At 35.9% G+C, this 27,300-nt stretch overlaps 1 pseudogene; it reads right to left on the bottom strand.

Annotated features, from left to right (window-relative positions):
* Positions 1–756: 756 nt before the first annotated feature.
* Positions 757–26,486, bottom strand: LOC149832978 (RNA pseudouridine synthase 2, chloroplastic-like; annotated as a pseudogene).
* Positions 26,487–27,300: the final 814 nt, after the last annotated feature.

The raw sequence follows: 27,300 nt of genomic DNA, 5'->3' as shown, positions 1-27,300 counted from the left end.
TCTTCACGCTAAATCGAAAAACAAAAGACTGGTCTACCAGATATAGATATCTTCATGTTGTTAGAATAGATTTAAACACATGGAATTATGCCTATAAAGTATGAAGGCTTACCCAATATCCAAGACATTCTCACATCTTTGTCCCTTGCCTAATCTTATTTGAGGGGTCTGGGTCTGGGTTACTGGTCCCATCGAGGGTTACCAAAGAAGTTTGATAGTAATGGCAGCAAAACTTTCTGTTGTTTGCCAGAGAGAGTGTAGTTCTGTAATTTTCTTCATCAAGCTCTAATCATTCTTTTCTATTTCCAATTCAAGTACCTGCATGATTACCAGTATTGGCCCTTTGTCACAATGCAAGTATTTCAGCATTAACAATACATGTGAAAAGGTTGTGTACCCTGTTCAACTCTTCCCATAAAAAGATTGTTGCTGCTTTAGAACTTACAATGACCAACAAGTATGGAATAGCTTAACCAACCACAATTTATGAAACTATGCAGGAGAAACTTCCTTCTTTGTACTGATGTTTCGAAGTTGGAATAAAATCTCTGTGAAGTCGGGTGGCGGGGGGGGGGGGGGGGGGGGCATGAGCATTTTACATCTTCACCACTGTGTGGATGTTTAAAACTGCGAAGTATTGGGTAGAATAAGTCCTCAATGTTATCAAAAGCAAATAAAACTAAATAATTGTCTTCAGAAATATCTCAAAAGTTCTAGATGATAGAGTAAACAGTAAGAAGAAACAATACCCAAGAGCTAATGCGTGCAGGCAAGGCCTTTTATGTTGGACACAAGCCGAGACAGACGGCCATGACAACTAGAGGCCGTTCTTGGCTGGAGCCGTGATAAAACCATACCCTCAGTTCCTCCATAGACTTCATCTCCCAGAAGAGGAATCCCCAAATATTTGGCATGGGCACGGATCTACAGTAGACATAACAGTTAGAACAAGAGAAAAGAATATACTCAAAACAATTGCACATAGAATGTGCATCATGGACTATGGCATCCAAGCCAATGATAAAAGCACTGGAGATTCTATAGAAATAACACAGCTTTAGCAAGAAAAAATGGAGTATTTGAATCACAGACTACAACTGGAGATATAGGAACTATTCACTATCAGTCATTTTCCTCAACACCAAAACATCCAGAAAATTTACAGCTATCTCATTGCTAGGGATTGTTCAGAAGGTAACCTTTCTTATTAAGCTGTTGATAATTACATCAGATTGAACCACACCTGAAGAAATAGAAACAAAACGACTTCAAGGACAATGTGCAGAGAAGAAATGTCATTATTTAAAATTTTCGACAAAAGTATTAGCAAACAAGATGAGTCACATTATCATAATAGAGGGGTCTCGGGTCAATTCCCACGGGGCTTATCCCCCAGATTGCCTATCAAAAAAAAAAGGCAAACAAGATGGATGATCAAAAAGCTTCCCAGTGTTGCTTTTTCAAAAAAAAAAGATAGTAGACTTGATGGTAAAAAAATGTCAGATGAAAGAAAACTAACACACAAAACAATGTTGAAGGAGCAAGCACATTTTTTTTTTCCTGAGAGCCTGGCTTGAGAGATGTTAAGGTATACTAAATTTAATGGGGATAGCATTACCACTATCCCCACTCAAAAAATAGATGCACAGCTTTCATCACATAGAAGTTTAACAAGTCAGCAACAAAAATTCATCACCAGGTCATTGTACCCACAACAATGCAATTTCACATTTGTACCTGAGAAGAAAAAAAATTGTCGCCCCTTCAGCATTTAAAAAAAAACAGAAATTTCATTTAAGACTTGTCACATCAGATACAAGCTGGGCACATCGCATGATAAAATATGGCCAGTCCTAGATGGGAAAATCCAAGAAATATCCAAAGTTGACCACTGTTTTTGCACAAACTACAATGCTGAATTTCACCTAGAAATGTAAAAAAATCAGGTTTAGAGAATTTCCTATTGAAAATCCAATGGTTTATTTATTTTTGTGAGAGCCACAAAGCTCAAAGAATCCACTATCTCCATATGCATCACCATTTTCTACCTTTGCAATTTTTTTCAGGACCCAGCAATAGCTTCCAGATGCATGCTTCTAAGTTGGTATGGACTGAGATATCTAGCCATGCTAATTGAAAAGGTTTCAAAAAGAAATCGCATGAGTTGAGTAGCATCTCTTCCTCTTGTCCATACATGATATATCAACTGGTGAGCAAGCTGAATCACTCTCTTCTTCAAACCATTTTGAGTGTTAATTTTGTCTAGGGAGACTGGCCATGCAAAATCTTTGGCACTCAGGAAGGGCCCATAGCTACAAATGGATAACCTTAAGCAACGTTCTATGAAATGACAAGACTGTGAATATGACAGATTTGCCACACAACCAAGAAATCTTATTTGAATTCATGTCCATGACAACAGCATAATCCATGTTATAATTTCCTCGTGCTTGAAATTTTCCCTAAGCAGGATACTCCACCCATCAGTTTGATGCCAACAGTCCTTGACCCTACTATTAGGATCCTTATCTAAACCTGAATAGACATGAAATTTCTAGCCAAAGAATCCCGATCATACCATCTATCTGTAATGAAATGAAGACCATTCACAAAAGCACAAATGCTCACAACAAGTGTCTATTAAAGACACCTTAATCATAACTCACAAAAGGGCACAAATGAGAGAACTCAAGAAGAAAATAATAAAATTATTTTGTTAACATAAAATGCTTAAAAAGCAATGTTACAATGAGAGGGGAGTTACCCCTATTTATACACTTATGAGAGAGGAAGAGAAATGCCTTTAAGGGGCTCTAAGGGAGTCGTTGGAGTTAGTCCAACGGCTCTATTTGTAGCTGTTGGACTAGCTCCAATGACTCTTAAAACTAATCAACATGAAAATGTTGACTAGTTTGTGTCTAGTTAAAAAAGAACTAGACAACCTAAAAAGATAAAAAAATAAATAATATATAATTATACATGTATTATATATAATTATATATATATATATATATACATTTATGTATATACACTTTTTAACATCCCCCCTCAAACTTATGGTACAATGATCGAATTTTTGTTTAAAAAGAAAAGAAATCTACGATCGGCAAGAGGTTTCGTAAAGAAATTTGTTAATTAGTATTCTGATATAACATAAGGCAGATCAATGGTCTCATATAGATACTCCTCTCTGACATAGTGACAATCCATTTCGATATATTTGGTGCATTCATGAAATGTTCGGTTGCTGGCAATGTAGATTGCACTCTTGTTGTCTAAGCACATGCGTAAGGCGTTTGTCACTTCAACTCCCATGTTAGCCAGTAGTCTTCTTAGCCAAACTACCTCCATCGTTGTGGTGATCATGACTCGGTATTCAGCTTCGGTTGACGAAAGAGAGACCTTATGTTGCTTCTTGCACCGTCTCAGAATCAAGGATTCACCTAAGAAAATACAAAAACCAGCGGTTGAGTATCTGTTATTGGGATCACCTCCCCAGTTAGCATCAATATATGCAATCAAATCTAATGAAGATGAAGCAGATAAGAAGAGGCCTTGAAAAATAGAGGACTTAATGTAACTAATAATACGTAAAATTGCTCTCATGTAAATAGAAGTGGGAGCGTACTGAAATTGACTAGTTGTGGGTACAACATATACTATATCAGGTCTAGTAATTGAGAGATAGGAAAGTGTTTCAATAAGATGTCTATAAGGAGTGGGATCTTCAAGAGGTTCTCCATCATCAATTCACATTTTGGTGTTGACAACCTTTGGAGTATCAACTCTTTTATCATTTGTGATTCTAAATCTGAAAACAATATCAAAAGCAAACTTAGATTGAGATAATAAATAACCTCGAGGGGAATAAGCAACTTCAATTCCTAAAAAATATCTCAATAAACCTAGATTAGTCATTTCAAGATGATTTTTAAGAAGTTTTTTAATATTTTCAACTCCTTGTTTGTCTCCTCCGGTGATGATCGTGTTATCCACATAAAAAAAATAATAATAATAATTGCATCAGAAATCTTAACAAACAAAGCAGTGTCAGTCAGGCAAGTTCTAAATCCAATATTGAGCACAACATAACTAAACCTGTCATACCAGGATTTTGGTGCCCGTTTAAGACCATAAAGAGCTTTTTCTAAACTAAGAGTTTTACCTTTATGAATACTTATACCAGGTGGTGCCTCTATATATACTTCATTAAATAGGTTTTCATTGAGAAAAACATTTTTGACATCCATTTGAAATATAGGTCATTTTCTAACAGAAGCTAAGGCTATTAAGGTCCTAACCGTGGTTATCCTGGCAACTGGAGCAAAAGTTTATTCGTAATCTATGCCATACTCTTGAGAATATCTCTTCGCCACTAATCTTGCCTTATATCTTTCATGAGTTTCATCACTCTTGGTTTTAATCTTATAAACTCACCTACAACCTATATGTTTCTTTCCTTATGGAATATCTTGAATAGTTCAAGTGTTAGCTTTTTCTAAGGCTTCTAATTTTGCTTTCATGGCTTCTACCCATTCAATATGTTCTTTGGCTTAAGCATAGGATGAAGGTTCTATATACGAGTATATTAATACAATGAATGCCTTATATTTGGAAGAAAAATATTCGTAGGACACAAATTTACCGGGACTCTAGATGACCTTTTGTTTTGTACTTCTAAATATTTTTTTAGTGCACATGGAAGATTTGATTCCTTACGTCTGGAATATTGCAAATAATTGGTGTCCCTATAGGTTTGTTCTTCATTAATTACATTTTGTTTTGTATCTATAATATATTGACCATTATCAAGGTCACATTCATAATCACAACTATCAGATTTTGAAGTCAAATCTATAAGAAAAGAATACTTGGTTACTTCCTTGGCCTTTTTAAAATCAAAAAAACTTTTTTTCCAAGAAGGATACATTTCTTGACACATAATTTTTTATTTTTAATACCAAAACATCTATAGCCTTTTTGGTTATCTACATAACCTAAGAAAGCACAAGGAATGGCACGGGAAGAGAGTTTATCATTCTTGTTAGTGAAGATAAAACCTTTACATCAAAAAAGTTATAATCTAGAGTAATCGGGAGTTAATTTAACAAGTTTTTCAATTGGGCTTATATTTTTCAAAAAGAAAAATAGCATTTGATTAATGAGATAGGTAGCAGTTAGGGTTGCTTCAGCCCAAAATTCTTTTGATATTTGGTTTGCTATCAATAAGGTCCTAATAGTTTTCATAATGTGTTTGTGTCTTCATTCAGCGAAATCATTTTGTTGTGGTGTGTGAGGACAAGATCTTTGATGTATGATGCCATGTAAATTGAGATAATCCTTAAATTCTTTTGATAAAAATTCTTCCCCTGAGTCATTATGAAAAATAAAAATATCATTTTGAAATTTATTTTTAACCATTTTGTGAAATGTTTGAAAATGCAAAAAGACCCCTGATTTATGTTTAAGGAAGTAGATTCAAGTATGCCTAGAGAAATAGTCAACAAAAATTACATAATATGTGTATCCGCCTTTTGATATGACTGGTGCGGGACCCCAAACATCTAAAATGTATTAACTCAAGTGGCCTAGATGAAACAAAAGTTCTATTATGAAATGATAATCTCTTCATTTTACCAAGAATACAATCTTTACAAGCAAAATTTTCAGAATTACAAAATTTTTCTAAACTTGAAAAATGTTTGATTTTGGACATATGAGGATGACAAGTTTTTTATGCCACGAATCCACGTCCAATTTTTTAACACTACAACAAAAAATATTATTGGGTAATTCCAAAAAAAACATATAGTAGAGTTCTCATTCTCTATGACCTTCTCCAATCAGCTTCCCTGACTGACAATCCTGTACCCACCAACCATGAGAAGAGAAGGAGATGTTACACCAATAATTAGATATTTGAAAGACAGACAAAAGATTTAAATTTAATTTAAAAATATATCTAACTTTTGGGATAAAGAATTTTTTTGAGTTTTAAAATTTTTTAAATTTTCTATTCCTTTTATTTCAAGAGATGTACCATCAGTTGTGAAAACATTTGACACACTTGAGTTGTTATGACATTTGGACAAACTATTACTATTTGGGGTCATATGAAAAGAAGCACCAAAGTTAAGAATCCAAAGAGAGTTATCGAGATCAGAAAAGGATGAAACAACTCTTTTGGTTGAGGCTTCAGTAGCGGAAGATGCTCCTTTGAAAACAGGTTGAAGAATTTACATTAGTTATGCCATAGATGCAGGTGCATCTTGATTGCCTTGTCTTTTGATTCTTGTGATGAACCAATTGATGCAACTTTCTTTTCATCTCTTCTTTTTAATTTAGGGCATCGAGGCCTATAATGTCCCGGTTCATGACAATGGTGACAAATCACTCTCTTTTTGTCATAATCATTGCCTTGTCTACCGAAATAAGGCAGCCTATAAGTGCACATATAATTTTTCGGTCTAGATATAACTAGAACGAAATCATCTTCATTCTTTGGAGTATGCTTTTTTAGCCTATTCTCCTCCATACTTATTTCTTCAACAGTGTCAACAATGGAATGAACTTTTCCTCTATTTAGAAGGGTCGATTTGGTTTCAAATTCTGACCTCAAACCATTTACAAATTGGTAAAAATATTTCATATCAAGTTGTTTTTGGCGAAGCTCGATATCTTTGGGACAATGTCACTTTGGCTCAAGAAGAGCCAACTCTTCTCAATGTTCATACATTTTATTATAGTATTTTCTAATTTGTCTCTTTGGGTCATAGTTCGTACCTTATCTTATAAATTGCACACATGTGTAATATATTTAAGGGAATACATATTTCTAGGGAATACATATTTCTAAGTTATTCCTAAGCCTTATTGGTATGTTCAAACTTTGCAAGACTAGAGCATTTCTTGATATCTACACTATTAATTAGCCAGGACATGATCTTGATATGCCCCATCCTCCATTATTTCCATTTTTTAATCATATATAGCTATTACCTTGGTTTTCTCTCCTTCCGTGAGAGGTACATCTTTCTCATTTTCTACTTTTGTAAAAATTAGTTTTAGTTCTAAATCATAACGGTCTACTAACCCCCACAACCTCTTCCACCAAATATGGTGCTTCATAATTGAAGCCCACATCACATAATTGGTATAATTTAGTTTTACAGGCATGATGGTGACTTTATCATTGTCATCCATTCTTACAAGAGTGAGGGAGAGACAAAGAAGATGAGAGAAAAAAAAAGAAAAATACGAGAGAAAGGAGAAAGAGCAAGAACACAATCACGATTCCACGATCTTTCAAACTACTTCTTTCTTCAACTATGCAAGCACAAGAATACTTGAATTACGAACAAGGAGACAAATCAACTTCTTGTTAAGAAAATAACACGGAAAATGAGGCAGCAACTTTTCAAGATCTAGAAGCTTTCAAGCTTTAATACCATGTAATGAAATGAAGACCTTCCACAAAAGCACAAATACTCACAAGTGTTTATTAAAGACACCTTAATCATAACCCACAAAAGGGCACAAATAAGAGTGTAATGAAAAGAGGCGGAAGCACCAATAGAGCAAAAGCACTCTTTAAGAGTGACCACAAGAGCCAAGAACACAAACACTAAAGGTGTACACACAAAACTCACAAAAGTAAAAAATGACTTAAAGTCATAAGTTGAATATTATTGAAGAAAGAAAGAGAAGGGTGAAAACCCCATACAATTACAAGTGAGAGCCTCCTCTATTTATAGAGGAGGAGAGCTAAAAAGGAGACCATAAAGGGGGGCTCCATTCTAGTAGTTGGGAGCCCCAACGGTCATAAATATGATCGTTGGGGCCCCAACGACTAGATGGATGGGGCCCCTTATGGTCCTACAAAAAGAAAAATAAAAAAGAAAAAAAGAAAAAAAGGGAAAAAGAAAGAAAAAGGAAAAATACAAAAAGGAAAAAAATACATGGTAAATTACCAAAACACCCCTATCGGGTTTTTGGTTGTACAGAAAAAGAAAATAAATTATGTATATATACATATATGTATATATATACTTATATATATATATATATATATACGAATGTATATATATAAGTATATGTATATATATATATATTAATATATACATAATTTAACATGCCCCCTCAAACTTTATGGGGAGAAGACCGAAAGTTTGCTAAGAAGAAACATAAATCGTAGAGTTGGGAGCGCCTTGGTGAAGAAGTCAGTCAGTTGATATTCTGAAGTAACATATGGTAATGTGATAATTCCTCTGAGATATTCGTCTCGAACATAATGGCAATCCATTTCGATATGCTTGGTCCGCTCATGAAAAGTATGATTGCTTGCAATGTATATCGCACTTTTGTTATCACAGCAGAGCTTGGTGGGAGTGAAAATGAGGACGCCCATGTCACCAAGGAGACTTCTGAGCCATACGATTTTCATAGTTGTCATTGCCATGGCCCGATATTCAGCTTCAGTGGATGATAGTGAGACCTTCTGCTGCTTCTTGCATCTCCACGAAATGAGAGATTCACCTAAAAAAATGCAAAGACCCGTAATTGAGATACGATCATTGGGATTTCCTCCCCAGTCAACATCAGTAAAAGCAGTTAACTCAAGAGATGAGGAAGAGGATAAGAAGAGTCCCTTGGAGATGGTATTTTTTATGTATCGCACACTTCTCATTACGGCCGCCATATGAACCGAAGTAGGTGCATGCTGAAACTGACTTGCTGCATGAACCGCATGAGCTATATCTGGACGTGTGATGGATAGATAGGTGAGGGATCCAATTAATTGACGGAAGGGGGTTGGATCCTCAAGAAGAACACCATCCTCAAGTCTCAGTTTTACATTGATAACTTCGAGAGTCTCAACTTTCTTTTCATCAGATATTCCTGATTTGGTATAAATTTATGCAGCTAATTTCATTTGAGAAAGGATGTATCCTCGCGCGGAATAAGCCACTTCAATTCCTAAAAAATATCTCAAGTATCCAAGATCAGACATATCAAAAGTTTCTTTTAACATAGACTTTACATCATTTACCCCCTTTTTGTCATTCCCAGTGATGATCATATCATCAACATATAGCAGAAGCATAACAATGGAGTCACCTGTCTTCTTAACAAAAAGAGCAGTTCAGTATAGCAAGAAGTAAATCCTAAATTGATTAATACATTACTAAACTTGTCATACCAAGCTTTAAGAGCTTGCTTAAGTCCATATAAGGCCTTTTTTAATTTTAAAATTTTTCCATTTAAATTCATACCTAGAGGAGGTTCCATATAAACTTCTTCATTTAAATTTTCATTCAAAAAGGCATTTTTGACATCAAGTTGAAAAATTGGCCATTTTTTAACAGAGGCTATAGCAATAAGAGCTCGAACACTAGTCATTCGAGCAACTGGGGCAAAGTTTCATCATAATCTACCCTGTACTCATGGGCATATCCTTTGCCTACTAACCTACCTTATATCTTTCTAATGAACCATCACTCTTAATTTTTACTTTAAAAACCCATCTACATCCAATGGGTTTCTTGTCATTGGGTGGATCAATGATTTTTCAAGTTTGTGCCATTTTAAGAGCATTAAGTTCTAGTTCCATAGCTTCATTCCAATGAGCATATTGTTTAGCATCATTGTAATGAGATGGTTCATGAAATGAGTGAAGAGCAAGTAGACATGCTCGAAAGTTTGGAGAAAAAGAATCATAAGATACAAATCTATTTGGTACTTTGGAAATACGATTTGATCTTCTTTGAGAGGTTTCTTCGATCGACTCACTTTGAGAGAACTTTTCAAGGGCACAAGGTGGATTTCTTTCATTCCTTCTAGAGTAGACTTGTATTTGTCTTGAAACATTTTCTTCTAAATTTTGATCATCATTTGGATGTTCAAAATGATCTTCAATGAGAGGTTCACTAGGATCAATATGATCATCTATGATGTTTTCTTGAGGCAACAAGTCAAATAAAAAGGAATAATCAATATTTTCATTTGGTTGGTGCGAAAAACCATTTTCTTCTTCTAGGAAAGTGACATCTTTTGAGATATAAAGTTTGTTTTTGAGTGTGTCAAAACATCAATAACCTTTTTGTTTTTCGCCATATCCTAAGAAAATACATTCAATAGCCCTAGGAGAAAGTTTATCATTTTTGTAAGTTAGAACAAAGCATTTACATCCAAAAATTCTTAGTCTTTTATAATCGGGAGACATATTGTAAAGTTTTTCAAATGGAGAAAGATTTTTCAAAGAAGATGAAGGGGTTCTGTTGATAAGGTATGTTGAGGTTAGAACCGCTTCGGCCCAAAAGGATTTTGGAATATTTTTTGAAATTAATAACGTTCTTGTGGTTTTTATTATGTGTCTATGCTTTCTTTTCGCAAGACCATTTTGTTGCGGAGTGTTGGGACAAGAACGTTGATGACAAATTCCATTTTCTTTTAAATAGCTTTGAAATTCATTGGACATGTATTCGCCTCCCGAATCGGACCTAAGAATTGATAGGTTTCCCAAAAATTGATTTTTAACCATCGCATGGAATTCTTTAAAGAAGGAGAAAACTTCGGATTTGCGACTTAAGAAGTAAATCCATGTAAATCGAGTGAAGTCATCAATAAAGACCACATAGTACGAAAATCCTCCTTTAGACAAAATAGGGGAAGGTCCCCACACATCGGAATGAACAAGTTCAAAAGGCCGAGTGGTAAAATAATTTCTTTGAGGAAATGAAGTAGCTTTAGATTTTCCAAAAATGCAATCTTTACAAGTCATGTGATTGTCTTTACAAGTATTGTTCAAAAAGGGAAAATAAACATTTTTACAAAATTTGGATGACCAAGTCTCTCATGCCAAATTCCAATACTTTTGTCCTTTACAAGATTGCAAGATGACTTAGATGGAAGAGTCAAAAATTCCATAAAATAGAGATCACCCCTTCTATGGCCTTGCCCAATCAGCTTCCCTGACTGGAGATCCTGCACGGTGCAATCTTTAGGTGAGAAAGAGACTTGGCATCCATGATCGGTGATTTGGGAAACGGAAAAAAGATTTAGATTAATTTTTGGAACGATTCTTACTTTAGGAACGATTCTTACTTTAGGAACGAAAAAGTTTTGAGAATTTTTAAAATCAAGTGTTCCAATACTTTCAATTTTCAAAGATGTTCCATCGGCCGTTGAAACATAAGAGGATATGGGTTCAGAAAAAACATTTAAAAGAGAGTTTTTATGAGATTTCATATGAAAAGAAGCATCGGAGTCTAGTATCCACATACCTGGAGGTGATAAAGAATAGGCGATGGCAGCTCCGGATGTTGAAGAAGAAGTCTTGAGAAAATGTTGGAGAACTTCGGAGATATGATTAAGAGTTTCTTTGATATCTCCCTCTTTGGCACTTTCTTCTTCCTTCTTTGGAGAATTTTCTCCAACCGCGGCTACTTTTCCCTTAAGTTTGGGACAAACCGGTCTAATGTGTCCCGGTTCATTACAATAATGACATATCACTCCCTTTCTAGGCCCATTATTTTTGTTAAAGTGAAGAGGTCTATATGTTTTTACATTTGATCCGGGCCTAGTAACGGCCAAAACTTCATCACTCTTAACGCTCAGGCCAAGTCGAGTTTCTTCTTGGCATATTTCGGCAAGGGCGTCTTCAATGGGTAAGGCTTTACTTCTATGGAGAAGGGATGCCCTAACTTGTTCAAATTCCGGTCGAAGACCATGAAGAAATTGGAAAAAGTGTTCTTTTTCAATTTGTTCCCTTCTTAACTCAATATCTTCCGGAGCCACCCATTTAGGCTAAAGAAGAGCAAGTTCATCCCAAAGAGGGGTTAGAGAGCTAAAGTAGTCCCGGACACTCATATCCATTTGTTTGGTGGAACGGATTTTTTCTTGACAAAAAAATTGTCGAGCAAGATCCTTTTGGGTATACATACCCTTAAGGAAAAACCATGCCTCATTGGCCCTTCTAAATTTGGCAATATTAGCACAATTTTTAAGGTCTACATTGTTCATAAACCATGCCAAAATGTTAGCATGGTTATTTTCCCAATCCTCAACTTTGGATTGATGGTCATTGATAGCTTTGATGCGCTCATCGTCATCTAAAGCTTTTTCAACCTCATTTTCGATTTTAGTGAGAACAAGAGAGGGTTCGGGAGTAGTTCCCATAACAAAACCCCAAAGTTTCTTACCTCTTAGATGATTTTCCATAGCGGAGGCCCACATAAGATAGTTTGACCCATTGAGCTTAAAAGAAAGCTCAACTTTAGAATCATGTTCCATCGGCACCAAATATTATTCATTTATTCAAAAGCTTGAGAGGCACACATCCCAAGATAACAAAGAGAAGCCCAATCACCAACCGAGCTCTTATACCATGTAATGAAAAGAGGCGGAAGCACCAATAGAGCAAAAGCACTCTTTAAGAGTGACCACAAGAGCCAAGAACACAAACACTAAAGGTGTACACACAAAACTCACAAAAGTAAAAAATGACTTAAAGTCATACGTTGAATATTATTGAAGAAAGAAAGAGAAGGGTGAAAACCCCATACAATTACAAGTGAGAGCCTCCTCTATTTATAGAGGAGGAGAGCTAAAAAGGAGACCATAAAGGGGGGCTCCATTCTAGTCGTTGGGAGCCCCAACGGTCATAAATATGATCGTTGGGGCGCCAACGACTAGATGGATGGGGCCCCTTATGGTCCTACAAAAAGAAAAATAAAAAAGAAAAAAAGAAAAAGAAAAAAAGGGAAAAAGAAAGAAAAAGGAAAAATATAAAAAGGAAAAAATACATGGTAAATTACCAAAACACCCCTATCGGGTTTTTGGTTGTACAGAAAAAGAAAATAAATTATGTATATATACATATATGTATATATATACTTATATATATATACGAATGTATATATATATATATAAGTATATGTATATATATATTAATATATACATAATTTAACAGAAGAGAACTCAAGAAGAAAATAATAAATTTATTTCATTCACATAAAATGCTTAAAAAGCATTGTTACAATGAGAGGGAGTTACCCTTATTTATACACTTAAGAGTGGGAGAGAAATGTCTTTAAGGGGCTCTAAGGGAGTCGTTGGAGCTAGTCCAACGGCTACAAAATAGTAGAGCCGTTGGACTAGCTCCAACGGCTCTTAAAACTAGTCAACATGAAAATGTTGACTAGTTTGTGTCTAGTTCAAAAAGAACTAGACAACCTAGAGAGACAAAAAATAAATAAAAAAAGGAAAAAATATAAATAATATATAAGTATGCATGTATTATAATAATTATATATATCTATACATTTATGTATATACACTTTTTAACACTATCCACCCTAGATTTTAGTGCAGTGTATAAATCAAAGACACAAAAAGTATTATTATGAAATGAGCGTTTCAAATACCTGGTGGGTCCTCCCAGTTTCTAATCTCCATTCCACAAGTGCAGAACCACCACAAACAAGTATTTCAATCACCTGGTACCTAAATTATTCAAAAAAAGTGTCATTATTGCTGAAATACTGCATTATTCCAGGATTTCTAAGGTTCTTGAAAAGCACGTGCCACATATCTTCACAACATGTTATGAGCAAAGTTTGGCAAAAACACACTCCTAAAAGAATACTACCAGTCTACCAGATATTCTCATGACGTGAGTTTGTATATCACAGAAGAAATCAATATCAGTGATAGTGATACCATGAACCCTGGTTCAATATACAATAGTTCTCACTAGGTTCCAAACTTGTATAAAATCAGCCCACTCTAGCAGAAAAGATTGTTTTCCTCCATTTCAGAAGCATGTCATCCAATTCAATTATGTTAAAAGTAGCACTTGATATATGAATATTGACATTTTTAGTTCTTTGTTCTTTCAACCTCATATATGTTTATAGAACTACACAATGATGATGCAAAATATGAAATGCTGAAAATGTACCTGAAAGCAAAGGAACCAGAGATAGAAACGGTGGAGAAAGGCTACTGTGAATTCTGTAGCAGCAAAAGCTCTCAATCTTTCATGGTCTAGGAAAACCATACACTCACACAACATGAAAATAACAATCAAAACCTTTTGGTACAGAAGGATTAGAAACTGCAGGAACAGATGGATCTGTCCATTAGGAAGTTAATAATAGATAGATGGTTACAGAAGGGTGAAAAATGGTGTATCACACACACACGTGGCAAATATATATATATATATATAAAAGACAAGCTTTAACCATAGAAACCTAAATAATTAAAATGAGCGCAACTGAGAAATGTAGAGTTACAATAAGGACAGACCTAGCTTTCCAGTTCATCCTCTATAAAGAAAGCATTTATGTGTCATATTTAGGGGCAAAATTCCAACAATCTTTGATTGATAAGTGTTTTTGTCACAGACATTGCAATGAAAAATTCAACAGACAAGTGAACAAGAGATAAGAAAAGTTTTGCATCCATGAAACTTAAAAAAATGCATGAGAACGGGAACATAAACAAAATCACCTACTAGCAGAAAAGTGAGCCCTTCCACTGTTATTCAGGCAAGGAACAGCAGTTATTCTTTGGAACCTCAACGCGTCCACTGCTTGGAGCAGGAACACCAGCTGTAAGACTGATGTACACTCTGTGAATCGTATGCTTCTTGAACTGCCCTGCTAAATGAGCATGAGAATGTGCATCCTGTTGGAAAGAAAAATGCAACTACTACACTTGTTAACAACCATTTCATGAATGGCAATGAATGAGGAAACTGCAATGTTTTGCAACTGATAGAAGTTCAATAAATTATTTAAATCTCTTTTCAAGAAAACCCTAATTATTCTCAGATGTGAAGATGCAAAAGAAAAATGTAAAATCAACTGTGATGAAACTCAACCAATTTCAAGCACTGGACCCATTATATTGAGAATGACACTCACCTTAGCAACAACAAGCAACCCACTTGTCCATTTGTCCAGCCTGTGCAGATGCACTTGTGATGGAATCATCATATACGACAGACTTTTGATCAGCCAGAAGGTTGTCAAATTCATCATCACTGCACATGTCATCTGCATCATCCTCTGTGCCAGAACTATCTTCATTGATCGGAAATCCAAGAGCTGTAAGGCCACAATGATGAAGAATGCCATTTACAAGTGTGCCATTTGGATGACCAGGGGCAGGATGAACAACCTAGAAAGCATCCAGCAGACAGAAGCCGAAATTAACGGCCAGTAAAGAGAAACAATATCAATTAGCTGATTATTTACACAAAGCATGTTAGCGAACACACCGATATAACGATATAAAATTTTATTGAATTGCAAATAGTTTGTCGTTGCAGTTATAGGTCATACACATGCACATGAGTAAGCTGCATGCACACAAAACACATGCACATAAAGAAACTGATCGACATCTGGTGGAACAAAGAAAATACTCAACTGTCACCTTCAATATTAGTTAATTTCCACAAACAATAACTTTAATAAGCTAAGATACACTACCTATCGTGAAATAGTAAAACCACAAAAGCTGTACTATACTAACATTTTTTCATGCAATCTGATCATCATTGTACTAAACTACCACTATAATTAATGACAAGTGATTATTAAGCAAGGACCATGAAAATCCCAAGGGTTCAACAGAAACCCTAGTGATACATATTTTGTGATCTAATAAATCGAACTATAAAAGATGTGTGTGTGTGTGAGAGAGAGAGAGAGAGGAGGGGGTGACGTGGTATTGGGCTTCCCCCAGATTTTATGCCTCATTAGCATGCGAGTGAGACCCAATGGCCACTTTGTTGGAAAACACTGGAAGAGTTTATAGCGTCCACAATATGTACATGTTCCTCCCATCTCCATTCTTCAGTGTCAAGATCCCTTTTGTGGCCTTGTTTGAGAGGAGGAGAAAATGGAATGGGAAGGAAATCCAGCAATCTCCACCTAGCTCCAAGAGAAGTTTTGGCTTTTATACAAGAGATATTTATCAATTCCTACTTTGGATTCTCTTCTTTCTCCATTGAACTCCATCTTCCTTCCGCTAAAGGGCCTAAACACGGCATGGTAGGAAACTTGAAGAACATCATATCTACTTTACAACATGCACCCTAAAATTTCTTCTTGAGCATGCAAAAATAAGTTTTTGCCAATGACAAACTACTATTTCAGGCCAACACAGAAAAAAAACTAAAATGAAGCATCTCACGTCATTATATAGATTAATTACCAATCAAGGCCATCAACATAACCCACATTTACATGCTAATGCCGATAAATTTCATTGTATCTGTTATGATAACAATTCTAAAACTTTTTTTTAATTTCATTGTACCTGTTATGATAACAATTCTAAAACTTTTTTTTCAACGCAACAAGTTGTCAATTAAGAAGCTTTAGCACAAAGTTAGAAGCATTAAACAGTTGCTCGTGCATTAAGCAAGGGATGTACCATATGTGGTGGCTTATTAATGACGAGAACATGCGCGTCTTCATAGACGATATTGAGCGGTATATCTTCTGGCAGAGCCTTCAGCGGTTCTAGCTCCGAAACGGTACAGTCCACCCAATCACCCATTTTAACGACATGTGATACCTGTTAAAAGAAACACCATTCAGCATAAAAATTATAGCTCAAAAGATAAAATTGTCTAATCCCTTTAACGACTCAGGATTCAGCAGCACATCCTCTTAACATGTCATGAACCCGGTCTGAATTTACATGTGCGCCGCTCAGGATCCAACAGACTACCGACAAGTTGTCTCCAAAATGTATAGTTAATAATCACGCATTGCTTGACGTTTCTTGCTAGTGGGATCTTAGTTCTCAGTGATTATGGTGCATGATGTATTATACTTATGAAAGGATTATTCACTTGTTTCAAACCTTTTTCAATGGACTCCTGACAAGCCGGCTCTAAAATGTATAGATGATAATCACAATTTGTTTGACGTTTTATATTATTGCGGACATGATTGGTAATGGGATTCTTAGTTCCTAGTGATTATGGTGCATAATGTATCATACTCATGGATGATTCACTTGTTTCAAGTTTCTTTTTCTTTAGGTAAATTCAACTAGTCCTTGTTGCTTTCCTTCTTGTTAACTCTCTTAAATAGAACAGAACTTAATGATGATCAGATATGACGATTGCTGACAAAAGGGACCCACTTATCCAGAAAAGTGGTACAAGATGGGAAATTGTGTAATCGTCCAAAATTTAATATCACAACTTTTTTAATCAATGGGGTGCATCCAAAACCCCACTTCTCCAGAAAACTAGGATAAGTTGGGATATCGCCTTGTGCTCCATAACGCAACATTATCCTACTTTTCTGGATAAAACGAGCACCCCAAAAACGCAAAAAGCTTCTTTTTCCCCATTTATACAAAACCCAGAACCAGGAAAAACGGGAAGACAATAAACCAAGAGGGAGAAGGAAGAAGGGAACCTTCTTCACAGGCTTGTCATTGACCAAGACGAGCCCTTTGCGGATGCTGGCCTGGATCCAAGCCCGGCTCACGCACTCCATGCGAGAAGCGAATTCGTGGAGGGTAGGCTTTCGGGCGCTAGAGAGCAGAGGAGGCCGAGAGTCCTCTTCCAAGAGGAGGAGGAAGACGGAAGAGGGAGAGGGTGACGTCTTGGTGGGTGCCTGAACGAGAGGACGGCGTGGAGTCTTGATGCGGCCTGGCCTTGGATTAGGGGCTCCAACAGCTATATGTTGCCCCCCCCCCCCCCCAAGGTCTCTTGTGTGTATATATAGGGGCTTTCCCTTTGTAAAGGCAAGGTTTTTGGGTTAAAGCCCAATAGTCATTTTTATGAGATTTTAATGTTCATTTGTATGCTTTTGAGCATTTGAGTGTTTTTGTATTGTGCTTTATGATCTCTACTAGTCAAGTGTAATCCTCACAAACTTACACAAAAATTACAAAATACAGAATGGAGAGAGTGTGATATGGATGAAAAGGTGGTTTATTAGAGTTGGTTAAATTTGAATGTCCAAATACAGATTAGAGGAAACATTGTACAATAGAGAGCATAAAAATGAAAACTAATTTCCTTGTTTATATTATTCATCTATATTTCTTTATGACTGCGATGGTCTACAAAACCCACCAATTACCTAAATATCCATTAGCTTGGCCACTCCTACATATTAATCACCAGCTTCATTTGAATCATGTTTTCTTCCAACTGGGCTTCTACTTCGTCACACGGGTGGTAGTCTTCAGCTTGGTGGTCGGGGAAAATGAGGGCGGATTCTATTGGGGAGGGCGTCCTCCCCGAAGACGCAGGTGAGGAGGAGGAGGGGGCACGAATCTTGGAGGAGGTAGCGGACAAAAGATTCGGGGAGTTGGTGGATGATGGTCTTGATGGAGAGGGATCTAAACTTTGGGTACCACTCTTGAAATTGTTATCGGCTCACTTCTTCTACCTCTTTGTTCCTGTCGTCAGCCTGTTCCGGGAGAGAGAGAGAGAGAGGCGTTACCACCCCCTTTGTTCCTGCCGATGGAAGGAGAGTGTGTTAAAAAAACATACAAACAAATGAAGTGCACTTGGATTGATTTTGCAATTTTTTTTTTTAAATAATAATTTAAAATATGTAGAACGCCTATTTCAAGTTTCGATCGTCATTTTTACAAGAAGGTGAAGCCAGCTCCAAATTCACTATTAAAAGAATTCAGATTCATAGTCCAAACATTCAACAAAACATTATAATATGCAATTCTGATAAAAAAAAAGTAAAAGTACTTATGCAACAAATAATGAAACATAAGTATAAAAACAAAAATAAAGAATAAATAACTTAACATATTTGAATATTACCTTTTTTCGGACTCAAGGTCTGCTAGTCTCAATGTTGTAAGTATCGGTATTGGCCCTAAATCGTTGGGCCACTTATTCAACTGTATCGGACCAATACTGATACTCAAGTGAATCGTTCTCTATCGGGCAAAAAAATAAAATAAAAAATTATGTGTCAACCATACGTGTTAAAATCATTGAAATAATATTAAAATAATATAATTTTATTTTTAATATTTGTGTGCATTTATTTAAAAATAATTGATTCAAGAGTGAAGCTTATCGATATCCTGCTCATACTATGTGTTGGCCGATATGCATTGACAACATTGGTTAGTCTTATAGGCTCCAACTTGCAAGCTTTTTCTAACAAAACCTCTTGTTGGGGCATGTAGGTGATCTAAGGGTGTGTTTGATGGTGCTTCTCTTGCATCGCTGGGGGATGTCATGAATGTGCGAGATGCATCACCCATTAAATATTGAACGCGATGGACGCATCAAACGCATGTTCTTAGAACGGTCCTCCTATTATGATAAGAATGGGATGCCTCAAGCGCCACTTAAAAAAATACTTGGGTAGAGAGGGGTCTAACCCCGACCATCTCCCTCTCTCTCTCTCTGCCTCTCCTGTGCAACAGTCGGGCAAGATGTTGGTGACGAGACAAGTCTCCTCTCACTCTCTATTTCCCTTTTTTCATTTCTTTCTTCTTTTTCTTTTCCTTCTTTTTTGTTCCTTTCTTTTCTTCTTCTTGATTAGGGTTTTTTATTTTCTTTTATTATAGTTTTTTTATTTTCATTGATCAGGGTTTTTTCTTGGGGGCTTTTGTTATTTAATTTTACTTGGGTTTTTCTATTTGATCAGGTTTTTTTCTTTGATTTTCATTAATTAAGTCTTTAAATCAAATGTTTTTAATTGGGGGCTTTTGTTATTTAATTTTACTTGGGTTTTTCTATTTGACTAGGGTTTTTTTCCTTTGATTTTTTTATTAGGGGTTTGAATCAAATATCTTTAATTAAGGTTTTTGATATTTCATTTGATTAGGGTTTTAAATCAATTTTCTTTAACTAGGGCTTCTTATACTTCATTTGATTAGGCCTTTTCTTGTATTTGATTAGGGTCATTTTTCATAAAACTTCTTTTGTTAGGGGTTGAGTTAGGGTTTTTTATATTTAATTTTATGGTTTATTTATGATTCTTTTGTTTTATGGTTTATTTATGATTTATTTTCTAATATTTTAGGGTTTTGTGATTTATTTATAGTTTTTACAATTGTATATAAAAAACTATGAATTCTTATTTTTCTCAAATTACCCAAAGTGTAAACATTTGTTTGTATTTGAGATCCATATTTGGAGCTAAAATCCATAATTTTTTTGATAAATGTTCATAATTAGATCCAATATGACATAGATTAAAGTATTTATATATCAAACAAATATTACTTTTTTTCTCAAATTACCAAAATTTTAAACATTTTATAGTTTTTAGATCCAATTTAAAATCCATATCTAGAGCTAAATCCATAGCAAACATGTTAAAACAATCATATGGTTGGGCGGATCAAGACGTAAGATCCAAAACAAAGTTATCCAACTCAGTATTCCTTTGTCCACACAACATAAAGGTAAAATGTTAGACACAATAAACACAACTTCTTGCCCAGTCCAAACAAAAGTTGGATGTATTGTTAAAGAACATATAGAGCATGTGTTTTGTCTATTATGTTATGTTGTTCTATCAAATCTTGGATGCACCATCAAATACACTCTAAGGGTTCACTCCTCCATGATCCGGCAACACATCTGCGTATATATGATAATTTGAGATGTAGATCCAACAAAATCCTTGTGTAATGGATCTGAATCGAACAAAGGTTGAGGCAAAACGAGGATAGAATTTGGTTGTTATTTACATGGCTAGCACTTAAATATGAGATTTTTCTGTGTTAGGTACTAGGGGTCACCTCTTCTTTATAGGTTTTTAGGTGAATCATAATTCTAATCTTATTGGGTTTGGAACATGACTATCTATTGCATAACAATCAGCATCCGTTTAGTCAAATAGTGGCATGGCTTCTGCTTATTGGTTTCAATTATAAGGTTGCATCCTATTGGTTGGAGTTATCTTGCTTTGAAGCTAAGCAACTTAGAAACTAACCAAGCTCAATCAATCTAAAATGAGAGTGGACTTGGATATTAGATTTTGGATCTAGTTAAATGTCAATTGGATTTGGATAGATCTTATGATCTAAATAACAATTGGATCTGGATCTAGATTTGGATCAAGTTCAAAGATTCTAATGATAATTGGATGTGAATTGGGTTCAATTATCCAAATGATAATTAGATCTGAATCAAGTCAAACAATCATTCAGATCTCCACTCGATCAAACATATTTTGACGTAAAAAAACTATTTTTGTTATGACTTTTGATTTGAGTGCTTGTTTGAAATGATATTTTGCTCGTTGAAAAGCTTATGAACCAAAAATCACATTTTAATGGTAAAAAAAAACATGGTTGATCTGTGGGTATAATTAATAGGACAAAGGTTTGACTTAGATCCATTTGGGGCTTCTACTTGATCATCTTGAAAATACTGTTGTTCACGCATTAGTTCATGAGCATATAAAAAAAATATTGGGAGTCTCTCTCTCTCTCTCTCTCTCTCTCTCTCTCTCTATATATATATATATATATATATATATATATATATATATATATATATATATATATATATATATATATATATATATATATTCGTGCTAGGTTCAAACATCAAAACATGGTGTGCAATACAAGGAGCTGCAGATTACTCATTTAAAGCACCTTACGATACTAACCAACTGACGTACCTACTTAATGGGTGATTGGATCGTTGCGGGTTAATGCATGAAGTCATGGACTTGTGTGAGTTTAAAAGGTTTCAACCTTTCAGGTATATTTTTTGTTGAAGTACATATAGATGCCACTTGAAAATTTTTGAGATGAATTTGTAATAAGCATTGTACATCTTAAAAAAAAAATTGAATAGTATTTTAGTATTCATTTAGATAATGATATGTACAAACATACATATCAATCACAGAAGTTTTAGCAATTACCATATTATATTTTGTAAGTCAAAATACTGTATTTGTAGTAAATGCATTTTTTTATTCTTAAGACTAATGACACTATTATATCCTAGGCATATTAATGGAAAACAAGTTTGATACTCATTAGTAGGACTTCACTAATCTATTAGGGGCGATTTTTTTTTCCTTTATTCAACAGTGAAAGCTGGGGTTAGGCAAACCCTACCAGTTATACAACTATACCATTGGGATTCGAACTTGCAACTTCCCAACACATGGTGACGTGCAGTAACAGCTCTTGCCAGACAACCCGAGTAAACACTGCCAAGTTGATAGCATGTGATGCGTTTGAAACCTATGAGTGTCTGTCCTTTGCCATGACTATGAAGCTGAGTGTACTCTCTAGTGGGCAAGGGGGGGCTAGGGTTTTATGCCAATAAACTCGATGAGCACAACAATTTTTTCATTAATATTTATAAAAAAGACTAGTTGCAAATCTTTTCTTACTTTTATTTATTTCTCCCAAGATTTCTTGAGAAACGCAACAAAACAAGCAGGGTAAGAATTCATCAAAAAACATGAAAAAAATTAAGAATTGTCATGATATTATACACAAATACATAAAATCTGTGATATTATACACAAATACACAAAATCTGTGATATATCAGTTGAAAAGATAATATCTCTTAAAACGGGTAGCAACTTAAATTGATTGGTCTTGCAAATATTTGTGACGGCGGCTTAGTGTATTGCATTATTGATGTAGTCTTTATTATAATGACCACCGCACCCAATGTTGGAAGAGCAGAATTTGGAGCCAGAGATAGGAGATAGGCATGTGACTGTCAGATCTCAAGGACCTGACCGTCCTGATTCACTGTTTTTTTTTTTCACAGCTCACGAGCAAGCTTTCAAGGTCATGACAGGCGCATACAGCTAGGGGTGTCAACAGGTGGGGTTTGGTTTGGATGCTGGTGGAATTAAACTTGGATCAGATTTTTGGATATGGTATAGGTCCGGACTTAGGTATAATTGAGCCTACCATAAGAGAAACCATACCCGGAAACTGATAAAAACTACATGAACCAGACCGGGCCATACCCGATAAAATAATATTTTTTTATCATTTTTACATTGAAAATTTATGGGTCATAATCGAAACTTGGGGTCGTTGCATCGATTGTAAGGTTATATCGGAAAAAAGTGTAGCTACACAACATAGAGTCTTAATTTTAGATCTTAAAATTAGATAATGCCGCAAAAGGTATAGACATAGGAAAGATCCTAGAATTACGTAGTGGGCACTAAAAGGAGCTAAATAAGGAATGTTTGTAGAGCAGGTAGTTAAGGAAGCTGATTGGTATCTCGAAGAGGATTCAAAATCAATGTAGAATAAGATAGCGGGTGGCATTAGAAATGTGACTAAGGAGGTATTGTGTGAGTCTAAAGGCGGTGCACCGCTAGGTAAGGATACATCATGGTAGAACGATGATGTCAAATTAGCTATTAAGGTTAAAAGAGAGTGTTATAGAAATCTAAGAAAGAGTCGTGATAATGAGATTTTGGAGAAGTATATGATAGCAAAGAAAGAAGCTAAAAAAGTAATTCGAAACCCTAGGGATAAGGTATATAAGAAGGTTTATGATAAGCTGGATACCAAAGAGGGCGAGAAGGATATTTATAGGCTTGCAAAGATGAGAGATAGGAAATTGAGGGATCTGGGTATGGTTAGATGTATCAAAGATGAAACGCAAAGGGTTTTAGTCAAAGATGAGGAGCTTAAGGAGTGTTGGAAAGATTATTTTGATAAGCTATTTAATGAAAGTCATGCTCAGGATCATAGGATCATGGAGACTTCTTCATTCCTTTTCATGAGATGAATCGTGACTTCATGCATTAAATTTAAAAGAAAGAAATTGCAAAAGCTTTGAAGAAAATGAAATCAAGAAGGGCAGTTGACCCAAATGGTATACCTATCAAGGCTTGAAAATGCTTGGGGAGAACGGTTTAGAATGGTTGAAAAATCTTTTTAACAAGATTTGGCGGACAAATAAGATGCCTAATGAGTGGAGGAAGAGTACTTTGGTGCCTCTGTATAAGAATAAGGGTGATATACAAGATTGCACAAACTATCGTGGTATAAAACTTATGAGTCATACTATGAAACTTTGGGAGAGGGTGATTGAGTCTAGGTTGAGGAAGGTTGTCATGGTATCGGAGAATCAATTTGGTTTTATGCCTGGAAGATCAAATATGGAAGCTATATATCTTCTTAGACAACTTATTGAAAGATATAGAGAGAGGAACAAAGATTTGCATATGGTTTTTATTGATTTGGAGAAGGCATACGATAGAGTACCTAGGGACGTTATCTGGTGGATAATGATGAAGAAAGGTGTTTCTCTCAAGTACATTAGTATAATTAAAGATATGTATGAAGGAGTAGTAACCAATGTTCGCACTTGTAGAGGGGTGACAACCAATTTTCCTATAACGGTTGGGTTACATCAAGGATCTACTTTAAGCCCTTTCTTATTTGTTATAGTGATGGATGAGCTTACGAGATCAATTCAAGCAAATGTGTCGTGGTGTATGTTGTTTGCTGATGATATTGTTTTGATTGATGAGTCTAGAGCTGGGGTTAATGCTAAGTTAGAATTATGGAGACAGACATTGGAAGCTAGAGGTTTTAAGTTGACTAAGAGTAAGACAAAATATATGGAATGTCGGTTTAGTAAGCAACGAAGTAGTGATGGGAGTGTAGTGAAGCTTGGTGAGCAAGAAATACTGGTGGATGATTGTTTCAAATATTTGGGATTTATCATTCAAAAGTATGGAAAAATTGATGAAGATATAAATCATAGGATAAAGGTTGGGTGGATGAAATGGAAAAGTGCAACTGGAGTGTTGTGCGACCGTAGAATGCCATTGCGGTTGAAGAAAAAGTTTTATAGGATGACTATTAGGCCCGCTTTACTATATGGTACGGAATGTTGGGCTGCCAAGAGACATCATATTCAAAAAATGAGTGTAGTTGAGATGCGTATGCTTAGATGAATGTGTGGAAATACAATAAAAGATAAGATTTGGAACGAGGAGATACGTAAGAAGGTAGGTGTTGCACCCATTGAAAATAAGATGAGAGAGAATCGTTTACGGTGGTTTGGACATATTCGACGAAGGCCTAATGATGCTCCAGTTAGAAGGATGGAGAAATGGGAAAATATATTAGTTAAAAGAGGTGGGGGTAGGCCTAAGAAGACTTGGATGGAGATGATAGGAAAGGATATAAATGCTTTGAACCTCACTGAGGACATGGCATTGGATAGAAATGTTTGGAGGAGAAGGATTCATGTGGAAGACCCAGAATGATTTTTTTTTTGGTTCATATCGCCGACCCCAATTGTTTTGGGATGAAGGCGTAGTTGTTGTTGTTGTTGTTGTTGTTGTTGTTGTTGTATTTTTACATTGAAAATTTATGGGTCTTAATCGAAACTTAGATCGGGTCGGAGTCTAGTATAAATTTTCACAAACTATACCCCAGTCTATGTATTAATCGAACCTTCGGGTCCGAACCCAGGACTTAATCAAGTCTTCTTATTTTTCACCATACCCGGACCCTATAGGGTTTAGTCTAGGTAACTAACCCGACCCGTTGACACTCCTACACAGCCAAACTTCACATATTCAACGGCTAGCAAGGGGTGCTCTAATTAATTATAAAATTTAAAATTTTTAAAGCAGGATTTGAGTTAGGATCTCGATAAGGGGTCCAAGGAAATCAACCCACAAGAAAACCAAGTTCAAAATATCTTATTGAAGAATATTGGATCTTAAAATTTATTTAATTTGGACCCAGAGAGATCTAGATTAACTAAACTCATATGACGGGATTTGGATATAGGGAAAAATCTGAATCAAATTAATACTTAGAATTGAGGTTTGGATTCAATTGGTAGACCCAAATTAGAGTAGAATTAATTTCAGTTGGATCTTGAGAGAGATTCAAACTGATTAACCCACTTGTTTTGGACTGTGAATTGAACCCAATTCAAAACCAAGAAATAAATAGGTAAATAGGTAAATAGGTTTTCAAATCCATTTGAGAGCCAAATGAATATATATATATATATAATAAAACAATAAATTGGATTTGGATGAGACTCAAATAGGTTTCACCAAATCCAACACATAACACCCCACTTACCTTTAACCCACGTAGGTTGGATCCAATTAGGATCCAACCCATGACCCAATCCTATCACACTAGACCTACTTTAGACCGATCCCCAAAAGGGAGCCAACCTAAATAGACTTGGGTTGGGCTCAGACCCAAAGCCAAATCTTCAAATAAGTTAGGGTTTGGATTCAAGTGGATCCAACCTATAAAAGCACCCATTTAAAACTAAGTGGGTTAGATACTTTTGGATCCAACCCCAAGGACCCCTAGAAACCACATTTTTTTTGGAGAGGGGGGGATCCAACCTACCCCACAACCTAATGACATGACCACCACCATGCCCCAAGACGGTGGCACTTCAGCCGACACCACCACCATGTCTCCAACATGGTGGCACCCCAGCCAATAAGCAGCGGCCACCATTATGGCCTGACCGACAGAACAACCTGGGTGTCAGGCATCGTTCGTCGAACCTAAGGGGATCGCAGCAGGTTATATGTCCCCCCCCCCCAAAGACGACCGTTAGCTACATCTCGTGTTCGGGGGTCTGAATGAGTGCCATGTATATAAGCACGTGGGGCTCGTATTCCCGTGTGTGTCGACATCACTTAGCATTGGAATCTGGTGCGATTGCAAAGACTTAAGTACCCTTTTTTGCTATGCTCGCCATGAAACGACGGTTTGAGAAAACGACAAAAATGCCCTCCATCTAGAAAAGTGAAATGTCGGTTCAAGAAAAGGACCAAATTGTCCTCGATCCAAAAAAGGGAGGATGATCTTAACTCTTAAAATAGTCCAAACGTTCCATTTTTGTCTGAAACAATAAATTTTTGCAACTTCTGTTGTAACAGGAGCTCCCTTTGACGATGCACCCTTTGTCATCGTCTGCTGCCATCAAACCCTCCTTTGTCGTCATCAGCTGCCATCGGACCCTCCTTTGCCATCGTTTGCTTCCACCGAAGCACCCTTTGTCGTCGTTTGCTATCGCTGGAGCAACCTTTGCCTTCGCTTGTTGTCGTCAAAGCACCCTTTGAGGTCGTCTGCTGCCACTGGAGCATCCTTTGTCGTCGTCTGCACAATGGCAGCATCGTTGCCACCATCGGTTGTGTCTCCCTTCTGGGTGTTTCTCCTCCACTATCGGATTACCAAAACTCCTATCGTTTCGGTGAGTTTCGTGTAAGGTTTCATTATGCAAACAAATCGATTTATAAATCTGAATGCTAAATCTTATAACTGG

This window comes from Nuphar pumila, chromosome 7 (assembly GCF_984573655.1).
Source record: "Nuphar pumila chromosome 7, dmNupPumi1.hap1.1, whole genome shotgun sequence".
NCBI classification, from domain to species: domain Eukaryota; kingdom Viridiplantae; phylum Streptophyta; class Magnoliopsida; order Nymphaeales; family Nymphaeaceae; genus Nuphar; species Nuphar pumila.
This window is presented reverse-complemented; position numbering and strand designations above follow the sequence as displayed.